The following is an 18,805-nucleotide window of genomic DNA, read 5'->3' on the forward strand; positions in this document are numbered from 1 at the left end:
GGGATCGGCGGACATGCCCCCGAGATCCCGGTGCCCCTCCGAGCTTCCTAGCGTCCTGCCATTCACTGAGTACTTCCCTGTCTCGTTACTTCTTCCAAAGTGCATGACCTCACATTCATAAGGGTTAATTTCCATCTGCCACTGATCTGCCCATTCAATGGATCTGTTTACATTCCCCTGTAAACTGTTTAATCTATTTCAGGGTGGCACGGCGGCTCAGTGGTTAGCACTGCAGCCTCACAGCACCAGTGTCCCAGGTTCGATTCCAGCCTCAGGTGCCTGTCTGTATGGAGTTTGCACATTCTCCCTGTACCTGTGTAGGTTTCCTCCGATTTCCTCCCACAGTCCAAAGATGTGCACGTTAGGTGAACTGGCCATGCTAAATTGCCCAGAGAGAGTGTCCAGAGATGTGCATGCTAGGTGGGTTAGACATGGAAAATGCAGGGTTATTGAGACAGGGTCTGGGTGCAATGTTCTTCAGAGGGTCAGTGAAAACTCAATGGGCCAAATGGCCTGCTTCCACACGGCAGGGATTCGATACTCCTTAGCTCCCCCCATGCATTTCCTATACTCCTTCTCAGCCTCCATTGTTTTGCTCCCTTTGCACCTGCCATGTCTCTTTTCCTTTCTCCTGGAATTCTCCACAAACAAAAAAGCAATTCATCAATCACTTATGCTTGAGAAGCCGCTCCCTGTGCCTTGCTGGCTTCCAGCCCACTGTAGTTGGAAATGTCCCCGTTTATGCTGCAGTGATTGCACAGAATACACTCTAGAATAAGACGACAAGAAAAAAAAAACTTGCTTTGCAGGCAATCATTTTAAAAAAAAAAGGCCTGCCTGCATGACGTGTTCAACTGAATAGTACCTTGACCCTTGCAACAGGAAAGCACTGCACAAAGCAACATTAGCAAAACCCCCTCCCAACAGTACTACAAGGGCAGTGGGTCCCGACAACACTCCAACAATAATACTGAAGACCTGCGCCCCCGAGCTGGTCATGCCCCCAGCCAAGACTGTTCCAGTACAGCTACAAAACACTGGAATCCACCCAACAATGTGGAAAATTATGTACAGGATGTGCCTGGGCAAAAAGAATGATCATGTGGAAAATTCCCTAGATATGTCCTGTGCACAAGAAAAACTCAGGGTGATTCCAACCTATTCCATATTTAAGTGGAGAGGTAATGGCGTAGTGGTATTCTCTGTTAATCCGGAGACAGAGGTAATGTCCTGGGGGCCCAGGTTCCAATCTCACCACAGCAGATGGTGCAAATTGAATTCAATAGAATTCCAGATTTAAGAATCTAATGACGGCAACCATGAAACCATTGCAGATTCTTGGGAAAAACCCAAATCGAGTTCACTAATGTCCTTCAGGGAAGGAAGCTGCCATCCTTACCTGGTCTGGCCTACATGTTGACTCTTAACTGGCGCCTGGCCAATTAGGGATGGGGAACAAAATGCTGGGCCTAACCAGTGACACCCTCATCCCGTGAATAAACAATTAAAAAAATAACTCGCACCATCACCCAGCCATTTGATCTCTGATATCCTGCACACTACTGTGTTTCCACCCCTCAGTTCGATAGTAGTGTGCAAAACACCCATTGAAGTACAGATAGAGGCCATGTCAACATTTATGAGGAGGGTTCATCAGCGGTTGCAGGAGAAGAACAGACGGCCAGAGAGTGTGTGAAAAAGAGTGGAGGAAAAAGACTTTTTGAACAAGAAAAAAGGGATGAAAAATGCTTTAATTTAATTGTAATTTTTTTTTAAACTCAGAATGCTCCAAAGTACACTGAGGCCACTGTTGAAACGTAGTTGCCTAGGAACTGCTGCACAAGGACTGATTGCTATCCGTCTAGTTTGCTTTCTATCATTCTTGGAGAGGCCCCCATACAATATTGGAGTTGCTGGCTAATTTTCACAACTAAAAATTTCCTCCTACTAGGAAAGAAACAACAGCAAGGTTCCCCTTCTGAGCCAGTCGCCCTCCATAAAACTCTCAGCTCAGCTAGCTACACTATTCGCATTCAAATTGGCTGCGATCTCAGGTCATGTGAGGACTGCAGCCTCCATGACTATAAAACACTTAGCACAAAATGAGGCCTCATTAGTTACTGACAAAAGCAAGAATATAGTCAATCATCTGCGAAAGGTGCCTCGTTGGTGTGCTAATTTGGAAACGGGTGATCAATTCACCGTGTTCACATCAACTAATTCCAACTCAAGTGGAAGGTACACATGTGAATGTGCAAATACCATTGGCTATATGCAAAGCGTTTCCTTCTAAAACTAACCTAGCGCGACATCTGCAAATTCTACATGCTGTGTACCAAATGCCCCAGTGCACCCCACAACTAAAAACACGCAATTTAAAAAACAATTCTATTTGCCCCCTGTTTAAATGCATTTCCCTTGCAGTTTTCTCTCCATCTTTTCAAGATTGGAGTACGGGGTGCTTTCTCGGTTTCAAAAATTCGCTTGAACTAAACCTCCCATGCACATCCATCCAAGAGTACCTGCTTTCACACCACATCTCCACCTACTAACCATACAAAATGCTAGTGCGGCCTTATTTGGAACATTGCATGCAGTTCTGGTCGCCCCCTTACAGGAAGGATGTGGAAGCATTGGAAAAGGTACAGAGGAGATTTACCAGGATGTTGCCTGGTCTGGGCAAAGGTCTTATAAGGAAAGGCTGAGGGACTTGGGTCTGTTCTCATTGGAGAGAAGGAGGCTAAGAGGGGATTTAATAGAGACATACAAGATGATCAGTGGATTAGATAGTGGACAGTGAGTGTCTTTGTCCTAGGATGACGACTTCGGCTTGTACGAGGGGGCATAGCTACAAATTGAGGGGTGATAGATTTAAGACAGATGTCAGAAGCAGGTTCTTTACTCAGTGATAAGGGCATGGAACGCCCTGCCTGCCAACGTAGTTAACTCAGCCACATTAGGGGTATTTAAACAGTCCTTGGATAAGCATATGGATGATGATGGGATAGCGTAGTGGGAGGGGCTTATATTAGTTCACAGGTCGGCACAACATCGAGGGCCGAAGGGCCTGTTCTGCGCTGTATTGTTCTATGTTCTACGTACTAATCTTGGTGGTCTGGAACAAAGTACAAGGGACTGCAGTAGTAAAATCTGCGGCATGTTCTTCCACCCTAGATGATGTAACCAGCCTCAAGAATGATGACCATGAGACAAACTATCATTGAGCACGGTTAAAACCCTAACTAGTTCACTAGAAGTCCCTCGGGGGGAAAAAAATTCCCCATCCTTATCTGGTCTGGCCCACATGTGACTCCAGACACACATCAGTGTGACTGGCTCGGAACCACCCTCCGAAATAGCTTTCCCAGTTCAAAGATACTTTGGGATGTCTTTGACAGCAATGCAAACATATCAAGAAAGAATTTTTTAAAAAAGCCCTGGCTGCTTGCCACTAATGAATTAAACCATAAGGCAGCCCTCTCATCAGGGACAGGCAATTGCTGGTGATTTAACCAGAGGGTCACCACACCTACTTGTTTTCATCAGTGTCTTTCATGGCCTCAGGACATTCCAATGAGCTTCACACCCATAGCAACAGATAAAGGCCATTTAGCCCCTTGAGCCTGTTCCACCATTCAGCGAGACTATGGCTGACAGATGGTCTAACTCCATAAACATGTATTTGATCCACATGCCTCAGTACCTTTCTTAACAAAAAAAAACTTCTGAGATTTAAAATTTACAACTGATCCAACATCTACTGCCATTTGTGGAATAGAGTTGCAAACATTACCACCCTTTGTGTATAGAAGTGCTTCAGAACATCTCTCCTGAATGGATCTAATTCTCAGACTATGCTCCCTTGTTCTAAAATCTCCAATTAGTGGAAAGTTAATTCATCCAGTCTTTTCCTGTTAATATCCTTAAGACTTGGATCAGACCACCCCCTAACCTTCTAAATTCTAGAGAGAACAGGCCTAATTTGTATACTTTCTCCTCATACAATAACCCCTAAAGTCCAGGCATCATTCTTGTAAACCCACATTGTACTCCCTCAAAGGCCAACATATCCTTCCTGAGGTGAAACCAATGAAGTATCTTTGAGGTGAGATTGTTGCTGCACCTTTGAGATGTACCCATGTGAAACACGAAATTGGTCCACCATCAAAAAAATGTACCGTGGGCAGTATTGAACATTGAGGGTCTTACCTGCCACATGGAGAACCACCAGCTGTCCCAAGCCTCATCTGCTTCCCAATTAAGGCCCTTACAGGTAGTGTTAGACAATCCCTGGATCTTAGGATCCTGGGGGGCACAACCCACACCTCCAGGAACTGTGGGCTCAGAGGGCAGATCTATCCATTGCTCACTAGTGCCACCAGGAGCAGTGGCTGCTGCCGGTAGTGCAGCCACCAGAAACCAATGGTCGAAGGACCCTGACCACTTGTGAGGAAGGGCAGGTGGGGTTTATGAGCAAGGGTTTTCTAGCAGTGGGAGATTGGGAGGGTTTTCGAAGAGGGGAGAAAAAGACGTGACTGTTGCCAGCACCCCACTTCCCGATGCCAGCTCCTTGATCGGGTAGAGTGCCTGTAAACAAGGAGAATTCACCCCTCCCGCACAGTGCAACCCCTCACCAACCTTACCCCATTATAATCCAGAAGCCGTCAAAGCAAATGCAAAAATGCTGTTCAGCCTCTTGGCTTGGTGAGCCCCTGCCCAGCCACAAGGGGGCAAGATCCTTAAGGGGGAAATTAATTCCCCTTTATGATGAGCATCACAGCAGACTGCCTTTCTGCACTAGAATGCAATTTTTTTAATCATTTATTTCCCAAATGCTCTCCGTTTATTTTTTTTTAAAAAGAAAAAAAAGTATACATATCTGATTTCACAAATGCCCTAGATTTTAATCGCGCAATAGCCAGAAACGAACAGGATTTTAACCCTGCACCCAGACACCTGAATAAAGGCCCATCTGCATCAAAAGTGCCTCTGGACAGGCATTACATTTCACCCCAGCTGTGCAATTTACACGCTTGAAAATAATGCCAGAAGTGATCAGTGTGCCAACTGTACAGGAGGGGTGGCAGTACAAAATATGCCACAATTTCTGGGCGCTCAAAAGCAAGGTTTTCACACCGAAATGATTGTGAAAAATGAGTAAGTTTGGTTCAGATTCCCCATCGTACCACCCACATAGCAGGAGATCCACTCTGGTTCTCAGCCTAAGATTATGACCAGGCTCTGGAGTGAAGCCCATGGTACTGCTGCAGAGGGGCTATCTGCCTCCGGCTGAGCCAATTTCCCATCTCCTCTGCAGTAATACTGCAACCTAATGGCTCTGATAATGGTGTGGGAAGTTCAGGCTTTATCCCCGAGGAGAAACATCTCCTACACACTCAGTCGTTATAGTCTGGAATGTGTGGCCAGAGAATACCAGAAGCAGGTTTAATCTTAACCTGTTATCCGAAAAAGGCAGCAATACATGCTGGGTTACAGGATAACCACAGGGGTGGCAGGTTGGCACAAGGTGAAATATTCCTACACAGAGCCAGTGCTAACATAATGGGCTGAATGGCCTCTCTCCATTTGGCACAACTGTTTCATCTGGTCACTACCACTTTACAGTTCATGCATGTGAGGAGTGTTTAATTGTCTTTAATATAGGTGCACAAGATATGCAGAAGTTGTAAAAATCCATCCTATAAATGCAAGGCATTCTACACTAACCATGAGGCCACTGGACTGACAACCATTTAATGTTCATTTTGCATTATTTCCTGCGTGACAAATCAAAAGTTTCCTGACTCAAAGCCTCAGGCAAAAGTTCAAATGCTGCACTCGACTCACACACAGTTAAAAATTCCTCTAAATTCCCTGGTTCAAATTATTTTGCAATGTGCAATTCACGTCACTGTCTTGGCCAACACTAGACAGGTTTAAACAGCATTCTCTCACCCTTACTGTAAATCTTGCTGACAAGCCAAATTTATGGAAAAATGAATATTTGATTATTAGGATCCTGCCTGTGGTTAATACACTGCAAATGTGGACAGAATTGCACATCCACTTCTGAACTGGGCCCAGCTAAACAAAGGTATTCCAGATAAGATTCGATGAAGGGTCCTCAGAACCTAACTACAGGTTTCAATCCCTTACTCAGATATTGCTCATTCCACACTTCACTGTCATGCTACAGTACTGGCTGAAGCACATCTCTAACAGGACAGGTCAGGGGTCTCCCAAGGGTCAGCAAGAACATTCAAAGGGGTCTTTAAATCTCATGGGGGTCAGAAAATGATTTCGCATTGACTTCCCGTTGATGTTGTCTACATGGTTTCTTAGGACGGGCCATGTTTCCGTGGACAGATGGGGCGTTTACAGGATCAACAAAACCCAACAGAAAGGGTGGTCACAGAGCATGGTGGTGAGCACTGATGCCTTATAGCGCCAGGGACCCAGGTCAGGTTCCAACCTCGGGCAACTGTCTGTACGGAGTTTGTACATTCCACCCCATGTCTGCATGGGGTTCCTCCTGCAGTCCAAAGGCTAGTAGACTGGCCATGGGAAATGTAGGGTTCCACGGATAGATTGGAGGGGGGGGGGGGGGGGGGGGCGCGGTGGCGTGGGTGTAGGTGGGATGCTCTTCGGAGGGTCGATGGGCCAAATGGCCTGCTTCTATACCCGTGGGAATTCCCTGACAAGGTTTATCCCCTATTCATTCCCGGAATTAGGAATCGCTGGCTAGGCCAGCATTTACCTTAAGCAAGTGGTGATGTACGTTTGAATGGTATCAACCAGGGTTGTATTCAGGGCCACCTAATTCAAGGAGACAGCTCATCACACACTTGGGTGTAGCAGGTATTGTCTCTCTCTCTGTCTGCAAGTGCAGCAGGGTCTAAAATACAAATCAAGCGAAGAATTGCCTCATGTTTTTTGACATTATGAAAATTGACTCCTGATTAAAATGACACTTAGAACATAGAACATAGAACATAGAACAGTACAGCACAGAACAGGCCCTTCAGCCCACAATGTTGTGCCGACCATTGATCCTCATGGATGCACCCTCAAATTTCTGTGACCATATGCATGTCCAGCAGTCTCTTAAATGACCCCAATGACCTTGCTTCCACAACTGCTGCTGGCAACGCATTCCATGCTCTCACAACTCTCTGCGTAAAGAACCTGCCTCTGACATCCCCTCTATACTTTCCACCAACCAGCTTAAAACTATGACCCCTCGTGCTAGCCATTTCTGCCCTGGGAAATAGTCTCTGGCTATCGACTCTATCTATGCCTCTCATTATCTTGTATACCTCAATTAGGTCCCCTCTCCTCCTCCTTTTCTCCAATGAAAAGAGACCGAGCTCAGTCAACCTCTCTTCATAAGATAAGCCCTCCAGTCCAGGCAGCATCCTGGTAAACCTCCTCTGAACCCTCTCCAAAGCATCCACATCTTTCCTATAATAGGGCGCCCAGAACTGGACGCAGTATTCCAAGTGCGGTCTAACCAAAGTTTTATAGAGCTGCAACAAGATCTCACGACTCTTAAACTCAATCCCCCTTGACCACAGTTCATAGCAAACAGTTTTCTTTCTGCATATTTGGTTCCCAGCAGATTACCCTTTTAAATCAAAAGTTTGCAGTTGCAACAAACAGACATCATCCAAATACGAACTGGTACAGCTGCACATGCCTTGCATTCTGTGTCTATGGTCACCAGGGTGAATCATGTCAAAAGCTGTTTGGTTTATCTGTTCACCCTGTAATGACCCACTGGTTTCAGCAAGTCACACATGCACAAAACACAAAAATTTGCTCAGCTTTGAAAATATTACACTATAATTTCTGCCAAAATGCAATCACCCCCTCGAATGGTCATTGCTGCTTGTGCAATGTTTGTGTGCACTGTTCCCTTGCTCCACACAGATTGGGAGTTCAACTGTTTCAGCGTTACACTGCTCCAAAATAGGGCCTTCAAAATAGTCAAATGTGCAACAGCAACTCATGGGAGATTAACAGATAAAAACTGACACCGGGCCAGAAGTGGAGATATTAGAATAGATTGGTCAAAGAAGAACGTTTTGAGCAGTGATTACAGGTCAACAAGTTGTTAACAAGTGGTGTGTCACAGAGATCAATGCTGGGACCTTGACTATTACAAAAAGAAGAAGGGGTCTAGGCCCAGAACGTCAGCTTTCCTGCTCTTCTGATGCTGCTTGGCCTGCTGTGTTCGTCCAGCTCCACACCTTGTTATCTCTTATTAAAAATCACATAAATTGGACACAGGGACTGAAGGTATTATCACCACATGTACTGACAACACCATGCTCACAAAGAGCATTGTGAACAGGATGCAAGCAAGCTACAAAAATAGATAGGTTAAGTAAGGGGGCAAAGATTTGCTAAATGTGGGAGAACATGAAACTGGTAGAACTCTGTGGGAAGCTACGGAAGTGATTGCTGGGCCCCGTGCTGATATATTTGTATCACTAATAGCCACGGGTGAGGTGTTGGAAGACTGGAGGGTGGCTAACGTGGTGCCATTATTTAAGAAAGGTGGTAAATGAAAAGCCAGGGAACTTTAGACTAGTGCACCTTACATAAGGGGGCGGGAGGTTTTGTGGAGGGGGTTATGAGGGACAGGATTCACACGTATTTGGAAATGCAAGGACTGATTAGGGAGAGACAACATGCCTTTGTGCGTGGGAAATCATGCTCACAAACTCGATTGTGTTTTTTGAAGAAGTGACAAACAGGATCGATAAGGGCAGTGGATATGATTTACATGGACTTCAGTAAAGCGTTCAATAATGTTCTACAGAGTGGACTGGTTAACGAGGTTAGATCACGTGAAATACAGGGGGAACTAGCCTTTTGGGTACAGAACTGGCTTGAAGGTCGGAGACAGAGGGTGGTAGTGGATGGTTGTTTTTTGGACTGGAGGACTATGACCAGCAGTGCTGCAAGGATCACCATCTTACTTTTAATTTTTTGTAATTATCTCTCTGCCTTAATTAATGGGATCATAGGTCATCACTGCACTCGCTATTCAGCTGTTGACACTTGACTCACACTGTTTGACACCTTTGATCAGCTGCAAAGTCATTTACTCAGCCTGTCCACATTCCACTCACACCATCTGTGTTTACCTTTTGACATTCTGAATCACCTGGAATTATCTTGGCTTTATCTTTCTCCCTATAAATTCTGTGCCTGTGCACTTCCCTCCACTTCACCTGACCAGAAAGCAGCGCTCAAAAAACTTGTGATTTCAAATAAACATGGACTGCACCCTGGTGCTGTGTGACATCTGATTGTATCCACCGCCAGTCCAACACCAGCGCTTCCACATCAGTCCTGCCACAGTAAAGGTGTTAAACTTGCAAGATCACAGAAAATATTTATGAAGGATGTTCCTGGGGTTGGAGGGTTTAAGCCACAGGTAGAAGCCAAATAGGCTGGGACTATTTTCCCTGGAGTATCAGAGGCTGAGGGTTGGCCTAATAGAGGTTTATAAAATCATGAGGGGCATGGATAGGATGAATATCCAAGGTCTTTTCCCCAGTGTAGGGGAGTCCCAATCTAGAGGTTGTAGGTTTAAGGTAGAGGAAAGATTCAAATGGGGAACTGAGGGGAAACATTTTCACACAGAGGGTAGTGCATGTATGGAAAGAGCTGCCAGAGGAAATGGTGGAGGCTGGTACAGTTACAGCATTTAAAAGGCATCTGGAAGGGTGCATGAACAGGAAGGGCTTACAGGGATATTGGCTAAGTGCTGGAAAATTAGTTTAGGATATCTGGTCAGCATAGACAAGTTGGACCAAAGGGTCTGTTTCCATACTGTATGACAATGGTGAAATTTCCTAAGCATGGAATCACAATCATGTGATGATTTCGCTGCTGAAAAGCACGAGTAGCACATTGTCTTAACAGCAAGAGATTACAGAAATGGGAGATGCAAAGGGATACATAGAAACATAGAAGATAGGAGCAGGACGTGGCCACTTAGCCCTTCAAACCTGCTCCACCATTCATTACGATCATGGCTGATCATCCAACTCAACAGTCTAATCATGCTCTCTCCCTGTAACCATTGATCCCATTCATCCCAAGTGCTATATCTAGCTGCCTGTTGAATACATTCAATGTTTTTTGCATCAACATCTTCCTGTGGTAATGAATTCCACTGGATCACCACTCGAGTCAAGAAATGTCTCCTCATCTCTGTCCTAAATGGTCTACCCCAAATCCTCAGACCGTGACCCCGGTTCTGGACACACCCACCATCGGGAACATCCTCCCTGCAACTACCCTGGCCAGTCCTCCAGAGACTTATACAATTGTAACCAGACCCCCCCCCCCTCATTCATCAGAACTCCAGCAAAAACAATCCCAACCTAGTCAGTCAATCTCTCCTCTTACATCGGTACCACCGTGCCCGGTATCAGCTTGGTAAACCTTCACTGCACTCCCTCCAGAGCAAGTGCATCCTTCTCCGAGAAAGGAGGCCAAAACTGCGCACAACATTCTAGGTGTGGTCTCACCAAGGCCCTGTATAACTGTAACAACACATCCCTGCTCCTGCACTCGAAACCTCTTGCAATGAAGGCCAACATACCATGTGCCTTCTTTACCACCTGCTGCACCTGCATGCTTACCTTCAGCAACTGGTGTACAAGGACACCCAGGTCCTGCTGCACACTCCCCTCTCCCAATTAACAGCCAATTCAGGTAGTAATCTGTCTTCTTGTTTTTGCTTCCAAAGTGAATAACCTCACATTTATCCAAATTATACTGTATCTGCCATTGATTTGCCCACTCACCCACTTGTCCAGATCATGTTGAAGGATCTCTGCATCCTCATCACAGTTCACCCTCCCACCCAACTTGGTGTCATCTGCAAACTTGGAGATGTTACATTTTGTTCCCTCGTCCAAATCATTGATAATATTTTGTGAATAGCTGGGGTCCCAGCACCAATCCCTGTGGCACCCCACTAGTTACAGCCTGCCAACTTGAAAAGGACCATGAATTCCAACTCTTTGATTCCTCTCTGCCAGCCAGTTTCCTCTCCATCTTAATACACCTCCCCCAATTCCATGTGCTTTAATCTTGCATAATAACCTCTTATGTGGGATTTTGTCAAATGCTTTCTGAAAGTCCAATATACCACATCTTAGAATTCCTACAGATTTGTCCAGCATGATTTCCCCTTCATAAATCCACGCTGACTCTGTCTGATCCTGCCGCTGCTTTCCAAATGCTCTGCTATATAGTCCTTGATAACTGATTCGAGAACAGATATGTGTTTCCTGGGTTTTCACAAAGATATACCACCAAAGTTCCCTGTAAGCTGTGAGCACAGCCGCTCCAAGATACCATGCACTAACCTCTGGTTTCAGAAGTTGCCGCCGTACACCGGTCTCGGAGTCCCACACAGCCAGATAGAAAATTAGAGGGATCGCTGCCAGGCACAGAGAGTGATAGGGGAAAACTGGCAGATCATAAATTTATCGTGAGGGGAAAGGTTTTCAAAAGCATGGGGTTGTGTGGAGTTATACCAGGTACTGGTGAGGCTACACCTAGAAAACTGCAGACAGTATTAGTATTAGGACAGGTATAGTTCAGAGATGTACTCGACTAAATGGGCAGATTGTCTTCTAAGTAGTAGTTGAACAATCTAGGCATGCATCACTGTTTAAAAATAAAGGGGTATCCCATTTAATGGGGAGAGGTGGTGAACATTTCCCCCCCCTCACAGAAGGTTGAGTGTCTTTGAAACTCACTTCCTGGGAGCAGAGTACTTGAACATTTTCAAGGCAGAGATGGATAGATCCCTGTGAAGCAAGGGAAGGTGTCAAAAGGTTACCCGGATCAGTGGGTTACAACCAGATCAGATCTTATTGAATTGGAGAGAAAGCTCAAGGGACTGAATGGCCTGCTCTTATTTGTAAGAGAGGAACATGGGCAGGCAGCTCCTCAGGTTAGGACCTCGGTAACAGAAGGACAATCAGAAAAGGGTCTGGCACGCACAAGGCCAGAACTGAGGGGTCACACTCCAAGCGGCCTTCAGGAGGTTACAGAACTCTGGATGGGGTGAGGCCACGCAGGAATTTGAACAGGAGGGCGAAAAATCCAAAAAGGAGGACTCATCCCGCCGGGAGGCAGTCAGCACATACAGGAGGCACCGAGAGTTGGCGACAGTTGGGAGATGAGCAAGAAAGCTTTCAAAAAAAAGAGTAAGGAAGTGGGAAGCTCGCATGCTGTGAATTTGAAAAATCTGGCCTGGGGTTAACAATATGGACCAGGCACACATCTATTTCAGGACATTAGAGTGAAATGTGAAGAACTGGCAGCTTAGTTAATGACAAATTACTTACGAAAAAAGACTAAGTGAACTGGAGCCACTGGCCAATTACAATACAAAGTGGCCTAATTGTAAAGGCCTTTAGCACTATTGATTTTATTACAGTAATCAAGCAAGGCATAGTGCCTAGCATTACTGGGAGGACCTCCTAATTAAACACAAAGGACTGAATACATTGCAACATTGTGTATTGAGGCAGGATGCAATGTCCCTAAGTTTACAATTAAACTGTCTCCAGTACACTTAAGGCCAACCTCCCACCCTTCCTAGATAATAAGGTGTAGAGCTGGACGAACACAGCAGGCCAAGCAGCATCAGGGGAGCAGGAAGGCTGACGTTTCAGGTTGAGGCCCTTCATCAGAAAACCACACACCACTCCTCAGAAAACCTCACACCATTCCTTCTGACTTTAGGAGCAATATCAATTGTTCTAAGCTGCGGACAACACTCGATAATTGATTACAGACGGTATACAACTGTAACGGCTTAACTGGTCTCCAGGAGGTGCGGTCTTTCAGCCAACAGCCTACACAAGTCTCCAGCAATCCCTCAGATGATTGTGACAGACCTATCGGCACTATTTTGATGAGCAAGGGCGATCCCAGCAGCGCTCACATCAATATTTAAAATCAACAATAAAACTAGTTCTCAGGAAGGATCACCGGACCTGAATCGTTAGCTCTGATTTTTCCTTCAGATCCTGCCAAACCTGCTGAACTTTTCCAGCAACTTTGTTTTTGTTCCTGATTTACAGCATCCTCAGTTCTTTCAGTTTTTATTCTATATATTTAATCAGCTGACCAACATTGACACAAAATAAACTGATCTTTATCGCATTGCTGTCTGTGAGATATTGCACATTGTCTCAAGTTTCCCACACTACTGCAGTCGCTCAGCGCCTCACTGGCTGTACACTGCCCGAGGTCCTTCTCAGGACTTGAAAGGTGCTATTTAGCTAGAAAATGCATTGTTTCTTAAACAAAAACAACAAAAAGGCTAGTCGAAATTAGACGTTTTACAGCTTCTCTTGGCCATTAGTCAAAAACAGCATGAGTTAAGGACTTTTGTGTCACAACAATGCACCTCACACAGTCCAGCCGACATGATCACATGGCATGCTAAACAGACAAGAGAAATTCATAGAATTACAGAATCCCTACAGTGTTGAAGCAGGCCAACTGGAGCTCAACACATTTACCCACAAGCAGAATCATGGCTAATTGAAAGAGTCACATATGCATTAGAAGTGAGCTATTATAATGTCACAAACATTTTTTTAAAATCTGATTCCAGCAACTACATAGTTCTTCTGTTTATGAAAATGTAGAATAGAATCATAGAATCCCAGTGTGGAGGCGAGCCATTCAGCCCATCGAGTCCACACTGACCCTCTGAAGAGCATCCGACCCAGAAACACCCACTATCCTATCCCTGAAACCCTGCAATTTGCATGGCCAATCCACCAAACTTGCACATCTTTGGACTGTGGGAGGAAACTCGAGCAGACATGGGGGCAGTGTGTAAACTCCACACAGACAGACAGTCACCCGAGGGTGGAATCGAACCCTGCTAACCACTGAGCCAACATCTGCCAAAGCAGCACACTTAAAAAGCCTCAGAGGCCAATCACAAGAACTCGTATTTGGATAGAGCCCTTTACAACAGCAAAACATCCCAAAGAATTTTATAGGAGCATTGTTAGCTCCTTTTGCCAGAAATGTTTGGGGGCGAGTGATCAAACGCTTGGTCAAAAAGGGAGATTTGCGGGAGGACCCTGAGAGACGGAAGAGGGGTGAAGAGATGCAGGAGGGAATCGCAGAGTTACACTGTTAGCACAACCACTAAAGGGTGGCACCAAGCAAACCCACAATACCAAGCAGGGTCAGCAGGATGCCACGTCCTGTCAGAAAAACACACCCAGCACTCTTGCACTGAGCGAGACAGACATCAGCAGCATTTTCGGAGGAGGCAGCAACATAGTGGTAACCTCACTGGACTACTGGAACATAGAACATTATAGCACAGTACAGGCCCCTCGGTCCTCGATGTTGCGCCGACCTGTGAAACCAATCTGAAGCCCATCTAACCTACACTATTCCATTATCATCCATATGTTTATCCAGTGAGCATTTAAATGCCCTTGAACTTTCCACGCCCTTACTACTCTGAGTAAAGAACCTACCTCTGACATCTATCCTATATCTATCACCCCTCAATTTAAAGCTATGCCCCCTCGTGCTCGCCGTCACCATCCGAGGAAAAAGGCTCTCACTGTCCGCCCTATCTAATCCTCTGATCATTTTGTATGTCTCTATTAGGTCACCTCAACCTTCTTCTCTCTAACGAAAACTGCCTCAAGTCCCTCAGCCTTTCCTCATAAGACCTTCCCTCCATACCAGGCAACATCCTGGTAAATCTCCTCTGCACCCTTTCCAAAGCTCCACATCCTTCCTATAATGCAGTGACGAGAACTGTACGAATACTCCAAGTGCGGCCGCACCAGAGTTTTGTACAGCTGCAGCATAACCTCACGGCTCCGAAACACAATCCCTCTACCAATAAAACCTAAGACACCGTACGCCTTCTTAACAACCCCATCAACTTGGGTGGCAACGTTCAGGGATCCATGTGTATGGACACCGAGATGTCTCTGCTCATCCACACTACCAAGAATCGTACCATGAGCCCAGTACTCTGTATTCCTGTTACTCCTTCCAAAGTGAATCACCTCACACTTTTCCGCATTAAACTCCATTTGCCACCTCTCAGCCCAGCTCTGCAACTTATCTACATCCCTCTGTAGGCTGCAACCATCCTTTCGCACTATCCACAACTCCACCGACTTTAGTGTTATCCGCAAATTTACTAACCCATCATTCTACGCGCTCATCCAGGTCAGTTATAAAAATGACAAACAGCAGAGGCCCCAAAACAGATCCTTGCGGTATACCACTTGTAACTGAACTCCAGGATAAACATTTCCCATCAACCACCGCCCTCTGTCTTCTTGCAGCTAGCCAATTTCTGATCCAAGCCACTAAAATCACCCTCAATCCCATGCCTCTGAATTTTCTGAAATAGCCTACAGTGGGGAACCTTAAAACTTTGCTGAAATCCATATACACCACTTCAACCACTTTACTCTCATCTACCTGTTTGGTCACCTTCTCAAAGAACTCAATAAGGTTTGTGAGGCACGACCTACCCTTCACAAAACCGTGTTGACTATCCCTAATCAAATTATTCCTTTCTAAATCCCATCTCTTATAATTCTCTCCAACACTTTACCCACAACTGAAGTAAGGCTCACTGGTCTACAATTACCAGGTCTGTCTCTACTCCCTTCTTGAACAAGGGGACAACATTTGCTATCCTCCAGTCTTCTGGCACTATTCCTGTAGACAATGACAACATAAATATCAAAGCCAAAGGCTCTGCAATCTCCTCCCTGGCTTTCCAGCGCATCCATAGATAAATCCCATCCGGCCAAGGGAATTATCTATTTTCACACTTTCCGGAATTGCTAACACCTCCTCCTTATGAAACGCAATCCCGTCTAGTCTAATAGTCTGTATCTCAGTATTCTCCTCGATAACATTGTCTTTTTCCTGTGTGAATACTGACGAAAAATATTCATCTAGCGCCTCTCCTACCCCTTTGGACTCCGTGCACAACTTCCCACTTCTGTCCTTGACTGGCCCTAATCTTACTCTAGTCATTCTTTTATTCCTAATCCAGAGGCTCAGGCTAATGCTCCAGGGACCTGGGGTCAAATCACATCATGGCAGCTAATGAAAGAAAAAAAATAATAAATATTATGTCAGGCTCAGTGATTACAACAATGGAACTTACATTCGCCTGTCGTTAAAAACCCATCTGGTTCATGAATGCCTTTTAGAGCAGCTCATCACCACCTTCTCAAGGGTAACTAGGGATGGCCAATAAATGTTGGCCAGCCAGTTACGCCCACATCCCACAAATGAATAAAAGAATAAATAAATAATCTGCCACCATTACCTGGTCTGGACTGCATGTGACTCCAAACCCACAGTAATATGGCTGACACTGGTCAGTCTTCTGAAATGGCTTCACAAACTATTCAGGCCAATTAGGGATAGCCATCAAATGCTGGTCTTACCAGGGACCTTCAAGTCATAGCGGTATATCATTCAGAAGGGGCCCTTCAGCCAATCAAATCTGTACCATCCCATAAGTGAACAAAACAAAAATGTGGGTTAGTCAGATACCTAAAGGGCTTTCCAAAACTAATTCTTCCTTGTTAACATGACCTAATTTAGAAATGATCTCAATTAGACCCAGCTCCACTATCCCCAAAGACTTATTGGAAATGGCACTGCCAGGCCACAATACCACTGCATCTTCCTCTCTTATCTCCTGCTTGTAACTACCCAAGACTTCGATTAAATCACCCTCCCCTGATATACTGGGGACCCTCCAAGTGTGGAAGTTCATTCAATATGTATTTTGTTTCCTTAAAAGTTTCACTGGCAACATTTAGTTGGCACCCGAACATGGAGGTACACCAAAATAAAGGAGAATTAGCACATTATTTCACAGATCTACACACTTTCACTGGAGAGATTTTGATTTGCTTTCTTTTCTGAGGCTGTCAGGATTGACTTTCTAATCAGTCAGAAAAACTAGCCTCTTACGGAACTCTCACCCCGCATTCCAATGAGCCAGCGTCACTCCTTGAAACAACAGAAATGGTGATAAGCTTATCGTTTCTAAAAGCTTGTGATTTGTTGCTAATTTTCTAAATGTGGCAGACTTTCCATCACAATTTCTTTCATAAATGGAGATGCCATACTTAAATCATCTCATGGAGTCAATATTATTGGGAGAGGGTCAGATTAGATTTATACCCTTAGAGACTTGCAGCATGGAAACAGACCCTTTGGTCCAACTCATCCATGCAGACCGGATATCCTAAATTAATCTCGTCCCACTTGCCAGCATTTGGCCCATATCCCTTCAAGCCCTTCCTATTCATACAGCCATCCACATGCCTTCTAAACGCTGTAATTGTACCAGCCTCCACCACTTCCTCTGGCAGCTATCTCCATGTACCACCCTGTGAGAAAAAGTTGCCCCTTAGATCCCTTTTAAATCTTTCCCCTCTCACCTTAAACCTATGCCCTCTGGTTTTGGGCTCCCCCACCCTGGGGAAAACGGCCTTGACTCTATTCATGCTCATGATTTTATAAACCGCCATAAAGTCACCCCTCAGCCTCCGATGATCCAGGGAAAACAGGTCCAGCCTAGTCAGCCTCTCCCTGTAGCTCATTTGATTAGGCTTAGATTTATTGCCACACTTACATAAAAAGAAATACAGTGAAAAGTGCTTTTCTATGTGTTATATGCAAAGTATCACCACGCTCTCTTGCCAACTTGAAACGCTGAATATGAAGCCAAGTTTCACTACAATAGAGTTCATCTCTCTCTCTCTCTCTTTGTTTCTCACCCACTACCCAACATCGGCCAGGGTCTCTGTAATGGGCTCTGGGGTTTCGGTTACCCGCCAACGTTCCTGCTACAGGGGAGTCATGCCATCCTTAGTCACAAAAATCCGGGTGGGAGGTGAACATGCAGTCCAACTGTCCATTCACGACAGGAGCTTTTGTAGGGTATGACAAACCAAAGAGGGAGGAGGGGAAACGTGGAGGATTTCTGCCCAGCAGGAGCAAACATTTCGATTTCAGCACACTCTCGACACTTCTCCTAACGCACAGTGCCATCTGCTCCACTCTGTCAGTCATGGGAAAGAGAGGCCACTCAGTCCCTCAGACTGGTTCTGCCTTTTGTGACTGATTGGTATCTGGACTCTAATTGACCCTCACAATTGAGTCATAGAGATGTACAGCACGGAAACAGAGCCTTCGTTCCATGGCTCTCTCGTTACTAAAAGCTACAACCAACAAAAATCTATCAATCTCCAGTGCAGAATTTTCAACAACATTTTGGTAAAAAGAGAGCGTTTGGATATCACCAACATTCCTGTCATTAACCTCAGGTGGTCTATCTACACTTCCTCCTTGTTTCAGCTCCTCCAGAGAAAATAGTTTGTCCCCGTCAATCCTATCATCAACTCCTTGATTCATTATGAGTGTCTGATTTGATCTCCCTTCAATCTTCTGTGTTTAAGACAACTCCCTTGTGCACCCGGTCCTTGTGAAAGGGATGGTAGTGTAGTGGTGGATGTTACTGAAGTAGTAGCCAGATGTCTAAGTTATCACACTGGGAATGTGCTTCAAATCCCAAAAGGCAGCTGGTGGGAATTTAAGTTCAATTAATAAAAGTCTGGGAAGTGAAAGCTGGTCTTGGTGATAATCACGAATTGTAAAAACCCACCTAATTCATCATTGTCCTTTAGGGAAGGAAACTGCCATCCTTAGCTGGTCCGACCTGCATGTG

At 45.2% G+C, this 18,805-nt stretch overlaps 1 protein-coding gene across 2 annotated transcripts in view; it reads right to left on the reverse strand.

Annotated features, from left to right (window-relative positions):
* Nucleotides 1-18,805, reverse strand: part of itpr2 (inositol 1,4,5-trisphosphate receptor, type 2) — a 235,633-nt gene that overhangs the window by 213,628 nt on the left and 3,200 nt on the right. The window lies entirely within an intron of this gene.

Source organism: Stegostoma tigrinum, chromosome 25 (assembly GCF_030684315.1).
Source record: "Stegostoma tigrinum isolate sSteTig4 chromosome 25, sSteTig4.hap1, whole genome shotgun sequence".
In the NCBI taxonomy this organism is placed as follows: Eukaryota; Metazoa; Chordata; class Chondrichthyes; order Orectolobiformes; family Stegostomatidae; genus Stegostoma; species Stegostoma tigrinum.